The sequence below is a fragment of the Gymnodraco acuticeps genome, unplaced genomic scaffold (assembly GCF_902827175.1).
Source record: "Gymnodraco acuticeps unplaced genomic scaffold, fGymAcu1.1, whole genome shotgun sequence".
In the NCBI taxonomy this organism is placed as follows: Eukaryota; Metazoa; Chordata; class Actinopteri; order Perciformes; family Bathydraconidae; genus Gymnodraco; species Gymnodraco acuticeps.
The window spans coordinates 193,097-206,933 of record NW_022989973.1 but is presented as its reverse complement, the minus strand read 5'-3'; the positions used below and the strand labels follow the sequence as shown (position 1 = coordinate 206,933).

At 38.2% G+C, this 13,837-nt stretch overlaps 3 long non-coding RNA genes across 3 annotated transcripts; 2 read left to right on the top strand and 1 right to left on the bottom strand.

The window, feature by feature from the left end:
• The first annotated feature begins 3,533 nt into the window (after positions 1 to 3,533).
• On the top strand, positions 3,534 to 5,678 carry LOC117542943. The gene is made up of 6 exons (XR_004568506.1): positions 3,534 to 3,620; positions 3,769 to 3,945; positions 4,748 to 4,856; positions 4,953 to 5,039; positions 5,270 to 5,374; positions 5,603 to 5,678. It is a non-coding gene; the product is annotated as an uncharacterized LOC117542943 (long non-coding RNA).
• An 8-nt stretch (positions 5,679 to 5,686) lies between these two features.
• Positions 5,687 to 6,455, top strand: LOC117542944. Its single transcript, XR_004568507.1, has 3 exons — positions 5,687 to 5,737; positions 6,073 to 6,237; positions 6,392 to 6,455. It is a non-coding gene; the product is annotated as an uncharacterized LOC117542944 (long non-coding RNA).
• Positions 6,456 to 9,098: 2,643 nt separating this feature from the next.
• Positions 9,099 to 12,908, bottom strand: LOC117542945. The gene is made up of 3 exons (XR_004568508.1): positions 12,234 to 12,908; positions 11,935 to 12,030; positions 9,099 to 9,345 (listed from the first exon to the last, which is right to left on the bottom strand). It is a non-coding gene; the product is annotated as an uncharacterized LOC117542945 (long non-coding RNA).
• Positions 12,909 to 13,837: the final 929 nt, after the last annotated feature.

Here is a 13,837-nt window from a genome sequence, read left to right as displayed (position 1 = left end):
TGCGGAGGTATGAAGAGAGATACGAAAGCATGGGCAGACTGGGACACAAATTCGGCCCGGGACGTTCAGACGCACTGGCCCACGCGTGCGGACCACCCTTGTAGCCTACAGATAAATTATACATCCATGCTGTTATGGCTAGATTCCCCAGAGTCAAGCCATAACTGCAGCTGTCTCACTTTCCTCATGGTCAACTGCATAAGAAGAACATCAGCTATCAATTAAATTACCAATATTATATCAATATCAAAATTCGGAAAGGAACTGCTTCTCTAATTCAGGCCTATAAAATAAATGCAATAGTGAATTGGCCACAAATCTCTGTCATTATTTAATATTAATATTATTATTTTAAATGATAATATTAATATTATATAATTTAACTTGGAATATCATGAGCATATGACTATCCTAATGCATCTAACTTTATACACAATATAAAGTTTCCACTGCAGCGGGTAGCCCCGTTTAAGCGTCCTTAACCGTCCTCAAGCGGCCAGGCCGGTTTTTGGTGGCGTTTCCATATAGCCTAGTACCGGCTAGCGGGTACTTTTTCCCTCTTTTTCCGGCCTAATAAAATCGTGGTTCCCTCAGACCAGGGCCAGGGCTGAACTAGTGACGTCAACACTCTCGACTGCTGATTGGTCAGAGAGAATCGTCACAAGATCGCGCGCGAGTTCATCCCTAGCGTCGCATATATATTTAGAAGCATGCTTGCAGCATTTTTATAAACAGCATTTTGCAAACGGATGAGCTACAAAAATGGCTACGTCTAATAAGAAAAGCACACCGTGGTCGACCGAGGAGGTGACGACGTTCCTACATCTCATTGGGGATGATCAAATCCAGCGGGAGCTCGACGGAACAACTCGAAATGTGAACAAAAACAAAGCCGATCGCCCCGCCCACACTGCTGCTACCCCAGGTCCTAAACTGTAATGGAAATGCGCCACGGCGTGGGCCGGCCAGCGAGGCAGCCCGAGGCCAGAGCGAGGACGCTTAGGGACGCTTAGGGACGCTTAAACGGGACTACCCCGCTGCAGTGGAAATGCGCCATAATAGTCTGGCCAGCTCTGCAGCCCGTTCTAGGTTCTGATTGGCTCTCTAGGTTGGCATTTTAGCTTCTGACTGGCTGTCCAGGTTGTCAATCACAGCCGTGGGCATACTAGTCGTAAGTATAATATGCCCACGGCTGTGATTGACAACCTGGACAGCCAGTCAGAAGCTAGAATGCCAACCTAGAGAGCCAATCAGAACCTAGAACGGGCTGCAGAGCTGGCCAGACTATTATATTGTGCATAAAGTTAGATGCATTAGAATGCTAAACTTTTTCATGACGGTTTTGGGTGGACCTCTGACGCGGGCCTCGCTCTCTCCCGGCCCAGCCCCTTCAGTTAATGTATTAGCCTACTTTCAAAAACATAAGATAGACAACCAATCAATAGAGTCTGTATTCTATCTATATGGCGCTGGTCTGTAGGCCTATGCAATACAGTGTCAATGTAACTGATTACTGTGAAGAACGTGAATACACGGAGGTTCTTCCCACGGCACCCGAAGCCCCGTTTTCATCCTTTTCCCCCGCGAAATGTACTGCGGTCAACTCAGCCGTCTCTCAAATTTGCTTGGTCAAATGAGCAGTTCTTCATTTTTGAGTGCGCGTTTATAGCGCCTTTACGGTAATCACTGAGAAGCGGCACCAACGCAAGAGTAAAAGAATGCATGTTTTTTCTGCTTCATGCGATACAAATTATTTTTACCATGAGTTCTTAAAAAAACTAACACTGTTTGACTCAGTACAATAAAATGAAGTACTTTTACTGTCTTTTTTCTGGGTAATACTCTCAAATTCCCCTCCTGAGAACAAAATCATGCAACTTCTGCTATATTTGATGAGATAAAATGATTTTTAGCGATACATCCTTAATAAAAGTGATACTGTTGGACTCACTACTTGTTAGAGTACTACCATAAGTACAATCAAGTACTTTTACTGTGTACTTTTGAGTAATCCCCTGTCAAACTCCCCTCCAGAGTACAATAATGCATGTTTTCTGCCCTCTTTGATGAGAGATAAAAGGATTTTTTGCAATAAGTTCTTAGTGAAATTGATACTGTTGAACTCAGTACTACTTGGACTAGTAGCACAAGTACAATCAAGTACTTTTACTGTGTACTTTTTGAGTAATCCCCTGTCAAACTCCACCCCTGAGTACAATAATGCATGTTTTCTGCCATCTTTGATGAGAGATAAAATGATTTTGTGCAATAATTTATTAATGTAATTGGTACTGTTGGATTCAGTACTACTTGGACTACTACCAAAAGTACAATCAAGTACTTTTACTGTGTATTTTTGGAGTAATCCTTTGTCAAACTCCACCCCTGAGTACAATAATGCATGTTTTTTGCCATCTTTGATGAGAGATAAAATAATTTTGTGCAATAAGTTCTTCATGTAATTGGTACTGTTGGATTCAGTACTACTTGGACTACTACCAAAAGTACAATCAAGTACTTTTACTGTGTATTTTTGGAGTAATCCTTTGTCAAACTCCACCCCTGAGTACAATAATGCATGTTTTCTGCCATCTTTGATGAGAGATAAAATGATTTTGTGCAATAAGTTCTTAATGTAATTGGTACTGTTGGATTCAGTACTAGTTGGACTACTACTAAAACTACTACGCTGCTTTTAATTGAACTATTCACATCTTAGACTGCACTGTAACTTTTATCCATGTATTTTTTCTTTTAATGTTTATTTTATTAGCTTTTCTTTTTAATGACTGATTTTAAATGCCATTTTCTTAATGTCTTTCATTTTTTGTAAAGCACTTTGAATTGCCTTGTGTTGAAAAGTGCTATATAAATAAACTTGCCTTGCCTTGCCTAATAAATGCCACCACAATGTCCGAGCTAGATGAAGTTGTCACCAGTGCTGTGGTGGTATTCTCCAGCTCCCACAGTGACAGAAATGTTGGAAAACATTTTGAAAATCTCCAAGGACTACTGACAAATTCAGCGCAGTCAAACTTGGACGATTCAACCATTGTGGAAGACTGTGTGGTATGTAATAATTATGTGAATGTTGGAAGTTGTTTCATAGCTCAAAAATATCATTACAAATTATTTGTTTACCTTCAAGTCCAACACAGCACAGAAAAGAGGACAGAGGCTCTGTGACCAGAAACAATGAAAAATATTAACATGGTTTACATATTTTTCTATTACCCCAAGCTCAATGGAATGCAACTAAAGTTATTTGTGGATTGTTTTTTCTAGAATGATATCGGACCTACGCCCTTCAAACAGCATTTTGAGGACTTAATAACCCAAACAGTTATTGAGAAATCTGGTGATGACAACATGTACTTCTGCCCGACTTTCATCCCTTCCTTGCTTAAGTACTTTCTGCCCCTGGCTGGTCTGTGGTCTGGCCTACTCTTGAGTAAGTTTTATTTTGCACGTCTTTCTATAGCTGCTTGTTAATGTAATGTAATATAAAATAATAAGGCATGTTTACTGTTTGGTTAGGTGACCTTGGACGCCATGGAACAGGGACCATTTATCAGAAACTTTCCCAGAAGTACAAAAATGCTGCAAAAAAACCCACACAGGTACAAAAACCTAAAGCTTTGATGTAATATTGAATTTCAATGCATTATTCTATAATCAATATTATAAACTGCAATGTAAACAGTATGTAATCCAAGTGATTGTTAACAATATAATTTGATGTACCGTAACTAATATGTTCAACCGCAGAATTACACAGAGGACAACAAAACTCAAGGGATAATGGAAAAAAGCCAGTGGGACCTCAAAAAGATCCGTTTTCAACGGAGACGTCTGACCAGGCTGGACGATTTTGTACATACATACAAAGTCACCTTGAGCGCCCTGCTAAGGGAATATGGCGACTCTCTGAGGAGGGGGAAGAAGGTACAGTTTGTTATTTATATATGGATGTTATGTTATCACATTTGTCCCTAGTCATTAAGCATTGCTATCGATTAGGAAAATATCACTCGCCACTGGCTTGAGTTTCAATAATCAGGATACATGTATTTATTATCCTTGCAAGAATGGAAGTATTCATCACGTACAGAGCATTTGGTACAAATAGTTCACAGAGCAGTGTCCTTCACAAGCTTTATATATAAGAGACTTGTAGACAGACTTTTTACACCGTCACAAGATGGAGGAATACCGGTTCAAAGCAGTATACAATGTTTAGTTCAGATTAGCTAAGGCTCACGACAGAAATGATCATGCTTGTCATATGTCTCTCTCCATAGAGGCTGAATCATCATGTTAATCACATAGCTATCATCTGCCTCAAACAGTCCTGATGCTCTTCTAGGTCATCACACATCCCGTTACGTACACAGCTACTTAGGGTCTTTGTCATCATGTGCTACTCTGATATTCAAAGAGTACATTCAGTATTTTCTCAACAGTTATTCTGCAGGTAATTTGGTCATTATTAACAGTTATATTAAGTGTGCTAATAATATCACAATAATATTGATACACCAATCAAAACTGTGATGCAACTATGCTGAATGTAGTTGGTTTCATAATTTTGATGAACAATAATTAATAAAATAATACATTTATTTCAGGCAAAGATAATGTTTGTTGTGAAAAGAAAACAACATTGAATAATGTGAAATGGCAGAATATGTAATGAAAGGTAATTTATGAGTGCATTTACTCTGTCAATATTCCTTATTAACTGCAGACCCATCGTGCGGACATGGAGCGATGGAAAAAAAGAAAGCAGAACAGGTCGAGGAGTTTATGTGACACCCATAAACAAGCCTTTTGTTTTCAGACAGCACAAGAAGAATGTATGTATTTTTTGAGAGCAAACCATTGTTATCCTGTTTGTTGAAAATAACATAAATGTTATAATATTTATGTTATTAACACTTTGTTTTTCTCAGCTCATGCAGAAGACAAAAACAGCAAAAGCTCCAGCTCCACTACAAAAACAAGCGCCAGGTGAAACGGAAGCACATATTCCATCACAGGTAATCCCATTTAGCATGGTTAAACAAAGCCAGGAAGCATTTGAAACACATACATCGAAACCAGCTTGGAATCTACAGCTTAATGTTGCATTTTCTATTAGTATACTGTAGGTAATGATAGAAGAACTGAAGATTCAAATTGTGTGATGAAGTGATTAACTATGACATGCACTTAACAACACATATTGGACAATGTGAAAGGCAATGTTGATGTTTCGGCTTCTATACAGGATCCAAAAGACAAGGCAAGACAAGGTCAATCTTCATCCACATCAGACATGACGGAGCATGCTGAGGATGCCGCACAGGGAGGTAAAGTGGATGCTTCATCAGAGGTAAGAAACTGTAAGGACACATCATCAGGGAGTTCATCAGAGGGACCAGATTAAAATAGTAAAATAATTGATTAACTAAAAAGTTAAAATGCAGATTTTAATGTTTAAGGAATGCTAAAGGAACGTTATAAAATAATACCTTTCAATTTACAATGTGTATCTCATGCTCTGTTAACAATCTAGCTTTGGGACATAAAAATGATATAGTATTTTTTTTGTGACCCCCAGCTGACCGCGTTGTGGAAAAAAAAGGACACTGAGGTGGTGGTGTCTGTAGTCCCCACTCAAATAAGAGGCAACAGTTTGACCATCCGTCACTCTGACATGCGGACCCTTAGACCACACCAGTGGCTGACAGGCGAGGTATTTCATCCATAGGACAGAACCAGTGCTCATACCAAGTCTCTTCACTACACATGAATCCAATATTCATGTAACGCTAGCTTCATGGCACACCACTGAAGTCTTGTTAGCACCCAAAGCCTAAAATGTATTAAACTGTTTTTAAAAGTGAATCTTAAAAGGCATCCACAGTTGAATATTTAACTTTTATTGTACACTAGAAGAAGTAGTCAAATGTGGTCATTCACTGTTATAATTTTCTGTTTTTATCAACGAAGCTTAACACCTGTCAACTACATTATTATTTCATATAATTCTATTTCTTATTAATGTCTGCTTGTCGACATTCTCTCCAGATCATCGAGTGTCTTTTCCATATACATGCACATACATGCACATACATGCACATACATGCACATAAATGTGAACTGGGGACGAGGATTTATATTCTCAACCACTACTCAGCTGGTGTGATCCTCTTTGGGAAAAGAGAAGAGGTCAGGAAGCACACTTTGTCAAAGGTAACTTGTGTTTCTATTGAGGATAACTACAAAGGTTTTCATTATGTCTTTGTCTAAATATAAACATACTCTAAAGCTATTTGACTCTACTGTATAAAGAAAACAAATACAGCCTGATGGGAAATGGAAGTTGTTTTGTTCTTATGTATTACAGATACACTTTGACAGCTATGGAGCCATTGTGTCCTTTGTACATGTAGACGGTATACACTGGAAATGTCTGGTTAGTAGTGTCTATATCATATAATTGTATATTTCTTGATCAGCTAAGTTTTTGGAGATGTTGTGTTTATTTCAAAATATATATATTTCTTTTTCTGTGTCCACAGTACATCAATGCTGAAGAAAGCACAGTGTATTTGGCAGATCCTGCACGCAGCTCTGCAGAGCAGGCAGAGTCAGACAATGCTGCCAACAAATTCAGGTACTAACTGCATCCAATTTCACCTATTTTTCAAAAATATTTATTTCATTCTATTCCCTCATATATAATGTTTATATTTATTGTTATATTTATGTGGGAATAGATGGATCAGCTATATTGCCACAACCAGCCCTTTTGTTTTTTTAATTGATGTACTACTACACCAGAACATATGTGTGCATGTTTGACTTTGGTCCATACCGGTTATACCATAACACCCAATAAATGAATAAACAACCTGTCCTTAGAGGGAACAATTGTCAATTCATTTTGACATCAGACTACTGTAGGTGTCTGCATGTTACATCTTAAAATATACATTTGGGAAACATGCATTAACATCACTTCAAATTGTGTTACTCGACTGCTGAGACACAGTGTGACAAGGATTTATGTTATTATGCGAGTATTGTATGTATACAGTATGCATTGTACATTAATAATATATCTTATCTCACGCAGTGATTACTTCAAAATGAGGAGGACCTGCTGCAGTAAGACGGACTGGGTAGACATAAAATGGAAGAGAGGAGTAATGAAACACCCAGTACAGCAGGATGGCAATAGCTGTGGGGTAGTTGTCTGCATGGTAAGTGGAATATTTATTTTCATATATGCTTTTTGCTAATATAACATTCATTCAGCTTTTAGGATTAAGTCTGTTTTACTGCCTTTCACAAAAACACATTTGGGGTAGTTGGATAGTTATTTTAAGAACATAACATGGTGTATCACTTTAAGATGGCAAAGGAGGTCATGGAAGTCTTTCCTAAAACACCAACAATGGCCTTTGGGACCACAAAAAAGGAGATGGCGCATCAAAGAAAAGTGTTGGCCATGGAAATACTGACAGCATCAGGTGCGTGCTACATTTTCAAAATATCAATTCAATTGTGATATTGTTATACTTGAGATGTAACATTAGCATTTTTTTTTCATCAGTGTTTGACAAAGAAGTCAACTGCCATGTGCGCCGGCATAAAACCACCCGGCTCAATGCCACATCACACCCACACTGACTGGGTAAGGTTTAATGAATATTGAGACTTCAGATATTTCACAATTTAGATTTGTAGAAAAGCATTCAATGAAAGCAGAAACTAAATACAAACACTTTAGGGATGCAGTTGACCATTGCTCAAAGCTGTTATAAGGTATAAGCAGGGCTTTACTCTAATTTGTCTCCACTCCTTCTATTGCAGATTCAGTGTGACAGCTGTTTCCGGTGGTGCCACACAGTGCCTGTATATGGACCAAAAGTCTCTTGAAGAGGCACAAGTTGGGGACTGGGTTTGCTCTCTGTGTGACAAATAATGTTTGTGCATGAACATGCGGTTGCTGTATGTCCTATATTAACAAAAAAAGGCACCAGCTGGGGACTGGGACTCCAGACTTTTCCAAAAAGCAGGGGATGTGGTTGCTGTGAAAGAGTTTTCATTTATATGCTCAATTTGATATATTTAGAATATACACTGAACAAAAATATAAACGCAACACTTTTGTTTTTGCTCCCATTTCTCATGAGATGAACTCAAAGATCTAAAACATTTTCTATAAACACAAAATAACCATTTCTCTCAAATGTTGTTCACAAATCTGAAAGATCTGTGATAGTGAGCACTTCTCCTTTGCCGAGATAATCCATCCCACCTCACAGGTGTGGCATATCAAGATGCTGATTAGACAGCATGATTATTGCACAGGTGTGCCTTAGGCTGGCCACAATAAAAGGCCACTCTGAAACGTGCAGTTTTGCTTTATTGGGGGGGTCTGGGGGGGTCCGAAAACCAGTCAGTATCTGGTGTGAGGGGTAGGGGTAGGGTTAGGGTTAGGGTTAGGGTTAGGGGTAGGGGTAGGGTTAGGGTAATGTTGTGAATCGAGTGGCCTGTGTTCGTCGTCATACACCTGCCCATACCATAACCTCACCACCACCATGGGCCACTCAATTCACAACATTACCCTAACCCTACCCCTAACCCTAACCCTACCCCTCACACCAGATACTGACTGGTTTTCGGACCCCCCCCAGACCCCCCCAATAAAGCAAAACTGCACGTTTCAGAGTGGCCTTTTATTGTGGCCAGCCTAAGGCACACCTGTGCAATAATCATGCTGTCTAATCAGCATCTTGATATGCCACACCTGTGAGGTGGGATGGATTATCTCGGCAAAGGAGAAGTGCTCACTATCACAGATTCTTTCAGATTTGTGAACAATATTAGAGAGAAATGGTTATTTTGTGTTTATAGAACATGTTTTAGATCTTTGAGTTCATCTCATGAAAAATGGGAGCAAAAACAAAAGTGTTGCGTTTATATTTTTGTTCAGTGTATATTTGAGATTTGTTTAACTAAGAAGTGACCGTTGAATAAATATTGCAAAACAAAGCCTATATCACATGGTAGCCAGTGTGAATTGTTTCCTACATTACAAGATTTCGATTTTCTATAGTACAAATCTGGGCCATTTGTTGTATAATTTCTCCAAACACATACAGTACAAATGCCTGTTTTGGAGTCTTCAAAAGGTGCAGTAGAAGGACTTTACATTTTGTTAAAGACAGGATAATATAAGGTGTTGTGATCATGGGAAATGAGCCTTGTACAGGGAAAGTGTGCTGGAGGCTGAAGACGTTGACTGGGACTGATGAGGCTGATGAGACTGAAGAATCTGCAAGGAAAGAACTAGGGGCAGAGAAATAATATATTATACATATATTAAAAGACATGCAGCGTCATAAGAGGCCAACAAGAGTGACAAGGGTGTGTCACTGTGCTGAAGGAAAGTTGTGAACAGCTATCCAGGCCAGTCTCTAAAGACTTTCCAAAGTGTAACAACGCTGTTGCTGGAGTACTGATCTAGTGGATCTAGTCTTCATATCATGTGTTTACCATATCCTGTTAAAATACTCTGTCCAACATAGTCAGTATTGTGAAGAACATTTTTCTAACGCTTATTATATATCAGAAAAATGTTTATTACCAGGTAGGTTTACACGTACGAGGAATTTGACGTGGTAAAAAAAGAATACATTATTGTACTCTGGAAGGGAGTTCAATCATTTTATCTCTCATCAAAGATGGCAGAAAACATGCATTATTGTACTCAGGGGCGGAGTTTGACAAAGGATTACTCAAAAGGTACACAGTAAAAGTACTTGATTGTACTTTTGGTAGTAGTCCAAGTAGTACTGAATCCAACAGTACCAATTACATTAAGAACTTATTGCACAAAATCATTTTATCTCTCATCAAAGATGGCAGAAAACATGCATTATTGTACTCAGGACAGGAGTTTAAACGAGTATTACTCAAAAAGTACACAGTAAAAGTACTTGATTGTACTTTTGGTAGTAGTCCAAGTAGTATTGAATCCAACAATACCAATTACATTAAGAACTTATTGCACAGAATCCTTTTATCTCTCATCAAAGATGGCAGAAAACATGCATTATTGTACTCAGGGGTGGAGTTTGACAAAGGATTACTCAAAAAGTACACGGTAAAAATACTTGATTGTACTTGTGCTACTAGTCCAAGTAGTACTGAATCCAACAGTACCAATTTCATTAAGAACTTATTGCACAAAATCATTTTATCTCAAATCAAAGATGGCAGAAAACATGCATTATTGTACTCTGGAGGGGAGTTTGACAGGGGATTACTCAAAAGGTACACAGTAAAAGTACTTGATTGTACTTTTAGTAGTAGTCCAAGTAGTACTGAATCCAACAGTAGCAATTACATTAAGAACTTATTGCAAAAAATCATTTTATCTCTCATCAAAGATGGCAGAAAACATGCATTATTGTACTCAGGACAGGAGTTTAAACGAGTATTACTCAAAAAGTACACAGTAAAAGTACTTGATTGTACTTTTAGTAGTAGTCCAAGTAGTACTGAATCCAACAGTACCAATTACATTAAGAACTTATTGCACAGAATCCTTTTATCTCTCATCAAAGATGGCAGAAAACATGCATTATTGTACTCAGGGGTGGAGTTTGACAAAGGATTACTCAAAAAGTACACAGTAAAAGTACTTGATTGTACTTGTGCTATTAGTCCAAATAGTACTGAATCCAACAGTACCAATTACATTAAGAACTTATTGCACAAAATCATTTTTATCTCAAATCAAAGATGGCAGAAAACATGCATTATTGTACTCTGGAGGGGAGTTTGACAGGGGATTACTCAAAAAGTACACAGTAAAAGTACTTGATTGTACTTTTAGTAGTAGTCCAAGTAGTACTGAATCCAACAGTACCAATTTCATTAAGAACTTATAGCACAAAATCCTTTTATCTCTCATCAAAGATGGCAGAAAACATGCATTATTGTACTCAGGGGTGGAGTTTGACAAAGGATTACTCAAAAAGTACACAGTAAAAATACTTGATTGTACTTGTGCTACTACTCCAAGTAGCACTGAATCCAACAGTACCAATTACATTAATAAATTATTGCAAAAAATCATTTTATCTCTCATCAAAGATAGCAGAATACATTATTTTGTGTACTCAGGACAGGAGTTTAAACAAGTATTACTCAAAAAGTACACAGTAAAAGTGCTTGATTGTACTCGTGGTAGTAGTCCAAGTAGTACAGAATTCAGCATAACCGATTTTATTAAGAACTCATTGCAAAAAATGATTGTATCTCTCATCAAAGAGGGCAGAAAACATGCATTATTGTACTCTGGAGGGGAGTTTGACAGAGTATTACTCAAATAGTACACAGTAAAAGTACTTGATTGTATTTGTGGTAGTAGTCTAACATGTACTGAGTCCAACAGTACCAATTTTATTAAGAACTTATGGCTAAAAATCATTTTAACCCTCATCAAATATCATTGATTGATTGATCAAATATAGCATAAGCACTTGTACTACCGTCAGCGCCACTTCTCGGCGATTACCGTAAAGACGCTATTAATCGCGCACTCAAAAATGAAGCGCTGCTCATTTGACCAAGCAAATGCGAGAGACGGCTGAGTTGACCGCAGTCGAAATGTCTAGGCAGCTGGTCACCGGCTGACAACGAGCCAAGTCAGAAACCCGAAACTACGGTTTCGGTGCCGAGATACCGTTAGTAAATAAGGTAACACACGTTTATACATAATATAATATCTAATAACATTCATAATACAACATGTGGTTGAATTGATTGAGAGAGCAATGCTATAAAATCAAACAATTACATATATGAATTATGTACATACATGTGATGAAGATACAAATTGTATTTGTACAGTCCGTTCTGTATACTTACTGGTGTAGACACAGTTTCCTCCCCAGTGTGGATGTCCAATAGATTGTTGCTATCCTCAGTTCTGTCAGTGGCTTCATTTAACAAAGTTTCCAATACCTATGTAATAATATTGACATTTTTCAGAATTTGAAGCGGTTGTATGAGCTATAATTTTACTATAAATGCTGTTCATGGGAAAAGTGCATGCAATAATATATGGCATCATGACTTCATCAACTCATAAATGTGTGAGATTTTACATGTCATTTTGAGTCAGGCTTTATGCTTGTAAACATTGAACAACAAGTAGCGCGGATTACCTTCGCTCTCTCCCTTTTGGAGAATGCATTTCGCCGTCTCTTTAGTGGAGGACTCTGCATCGGGGGACATGTAGGAATCGGCGTGGTGGCTTGTGCTGGCATTTGGAGTCTTGGCAGTATTGTTGGAACAGCATCTTTGTTCAGTTTGAAATTATTTTTTAATCCAATTTCCTTAGCGAGCATTGTGGACTGGTCGAAACACGATCTTTCAAAGTGCTGCCCACAAATTGTAGGTTTCATCGACCCCGGGTTACCTGGTCCAGCAAAGTCCGCCCTCGTACGACGCACTTGTTTGGTCCATATACGCGACATTTGACAATTTTTTGGCCACAAAAACATCCCATAGCCAGATTTGGAGACGGCCCCACATCCCCATACCACACATCGCTTGCCGATTATTCTTCGCGTTTTGTTGTTGTGCATCCTTTGTTTTAATATTTGCCGCTTCAAGGCATTTAAACAATGGTGACTCAGCTGTGTTCTGCTCAGCTGTGTTCTACTCATGACGTCACCGCCGGAAATGACCGAAGTTGTTGTTTCCAGAGCGACGAACGATTGTTACTAACTGACAACATTTGTATGCTGTTATAATCGTGATTTATTAAAAAATACATCAATAATGAAAAAATCATATGGCACATTTCACAATACAAATGTAACCTCTATCATATACCAAGCCCACGAACAGGTGCTAATAGCATTTCGTAAGCTCCTTAACACCACATTGCGTGGTGGAGTCACTAACTTTGCTACATGTAGTGTCGGCACCACGCAAACAACCCCAATGTAAAGTGAATGAGGCTCCTTTGTCGTGGTGCACACACGCATTTCTACAACGTCCTGCAGTGAGCTTTGTATTCTATAAAACGTTTTCAAAATCTACTTCATAGCTTGTAGTAACTCACGGGAGGCTTCTTTTATTTTATTTGTATTCATAATAAAAAAAAAAAATCGTCAGAATGTATTATGGTGCATTATTTACCAATTTCTGTTCTCAAAAAACAGTGCATTGTGTGTAATACAACTGTGATTTAAATGACTTAGTTTTTAAGGAAGGCCAGAGCTTCAGCTGTGTCAAATAGATTGTTCCCTTTAGTTTACGTTTTTTAAAAGACAATGATATTCCTATTTGATCAATAAAGGGGTATTATAGGCCAATATTAGCCATTTAAAAAATGCGTGACTGCACCACGACTCCTTAACTCCACATTGCGTGGTGGAGTCACGAACTTTGTTACATGTACGTGTCGGCACCACGCAAACAACCCCAATGTAAAGTGAATGAGGCTCCTTTGCCGTGGTGCACACACGCATTTCTACAACGTCCTGCAGTGAGCTAAAACGTTTTTTAAATCTACTTTATAGCTTGTAGTAACTCACGGGAGGCTTCTTTTATTTTATTTGTATTCATAATAATTTGTATTTTTCGTCAGAATGTATTATGGTGCATTATTTATCAATTTATGTTCTCAAAAAACAGTGCATTGTGTGTAATACAACTGTGATTTTTATTAAATTACTTACTAAAAAACACCAGATTATCCTTGTTAATTACACAACATTGATTGGTTTAAATTGTGTGCAATGCTTTTGTATTTTTTCCC